The sequence below is a fragment of the Acyrthosiphon pisum genome, chromosome X (genome assembly GCF_005508785.2).
Source record: "Acyrthosiphon pisum isolate AL4f chromosome X, pea_aphid_22Mar2018_4r6ur, whole genome shotgun sequence".
Classification (NCBI taxonomy): Eukaryota; Metazoa; Arthropoda; class Insecta; order Hemiptera; family Aphididae; genus Acyrthosiphon; species Acyrthosiphon pisum.
The window spans coordinates 52,799,083-52,801,243 of NC_042493.1; positions in this window are offsets into that span (position 1 = coordinate 52,799,083).

Consider the following 2,161-nt stretch of genomic DNA (forward strand, 5'->3'; position numbering starts at 1 on the left):
ATACGTATGATTATATCTATATAGATTATCTGATAATCTATATAGATATTCTTTTTTGGCTCAATTCGTATAATTTCATTCTTCACCGATAAAACGTTACCTATGTCGTTTCCATGTCTTCATTATCTTATAGCACAACACACATTTTAACACTAACCAATCTCGGATGTTTAAGAGAACGCCAACCCGCATAATATATGTGTTCTACCACAGACGTCTATACTACACTATATAGAAACTATATAGAAATCTGTGGTTCTTACATATTATGTCCATTACAAAATATAATGGAATAATGGACAACATACATTTGCGTTCAGCAGCTCCGTATGTTGTTAGTTTCAATAATTAATATTAGAGTGAATATTGACCAATAACTATCAAACTTAAACTTAAGAACATTGTTTATGTTCTCTCGTTGATTGTATACAATGTTTAAGCTATAGTTATGGTAATTTTTAAATATTAATATTTTACATACTTACCCATAACCCGGTTAAAAATTCAAATATCGTAAAATAGGTACTAACAAGAAAGCATGCAGATCAGTGGCGTACATAGGGGCTAGGCCCCCTAGGCCAGAGCCCATAGTGAAATTGCAGGTTAAATTAAAGCATTTCAAGTATATTTACACTGTTTACAGTTTTTCACCATGATTAATTTAGCCGGTTGATAAAAATCGTTTTTGAGGAATCCACAAGGAAATGACTGTCAGGACTTACTTTGATGACTTTGATGTTAAATTCACAGTTAGATACTTGATATTAAAATAAATATATACATATGGAATTGTCAATATTTTTAAAAAAGAATTAAAAAATTAATTTTACATAATTCTAAAATTAAATTGCACAATTTTTATTTGTATTGTATATATGTCATAATTATTATAACCACTCAGCTCCCTAAAATATGTATAATATTATGGCTATGTTAGTCGTGCTTAGCTTGAATAATGATTAATTGCCTAAATGGGCCCATAGTGAAAATAATTTGTTTATACGCCACTGATGCAGATAATATAGTCTTACCTTTATGTTTGATAATAAGTCAATTCACTGTAATATTTAAACTAAAAATACAAAATCAAAACTGCTGAACGTAAATATTATATGAAATAATTGACATTACCTATATACATACTGGAGTCTGAAATACGTTAGCAAAACAACATAATATGCAAGTACGATGACCTCTTAATGTAAATTATTCTTGATTAGGTACTTTATGCTAGATCAGTGGCGGTCAAATGATTATGTCTCGTGTCTCGTCGTCTCGTATTGCATTTCTTAACATGCAATATTTTATATAAAAAATTAAAAGTATAATTTAATGTTATAAGATCATAAATATTGAAAAAAAGATAATGGGGATCTATACCCCCCCCCACCACAAACAACGTTTGACCGTCGCTGTACTATATTATATTCCCTAATATGGTATAGCTGGTACACTTTGGGGTACACGTATACTATATAAATATATGATGTAAATGTAGGTATATATATATAGTGTATTACATTTAAATATTGCGTGAATGACTAGAATCTAAATGTGTCCGTATATATTATAATACCTAGGTATCAAATTTCATTGCATTCGTTACAAAACCGGAGTTTTATTATTTTAGGTATTCGCTAGTGCCGTTGTACCCGTGATTATTTACCGCGTGAAATTTGACCTCCCCCGGTAAATATTCACTAGTGAAATTTTACTCCCCCGGTAATATTTCACTAGAGAATATTTACCTCCCGGCGAAAAATTCCGGGGGTAAAATATCACTAGTGAATATTTACCCACCGGTAAAATTTTGGGGGGTAAAATTTCACTAGAAATATTTTTTTTATAATTTTATATGAGTATTTGTACAGGTTATAAGATATTTACTTTTTTTATATTTTTCCAATTTCTTAATTACCCAACGTCTTTAATAATAATATGGGTACCTCACAATCATACATGTTTTTTTCACAAAATGAAGCCACTGAAACAGTAATAGTAGGTATGTTCCGGTTAACCCAAATTAGGCTATTTTATTACAATAATACCTACAATGTAAATAATGATATAGTGTAATTGCATTGATAATTAGGTATCTAGTATCTACCTAATTTCTTTTATCTTATTGCTTATCGTTGTCGCGCGGCTCGTTTTTCTTTCG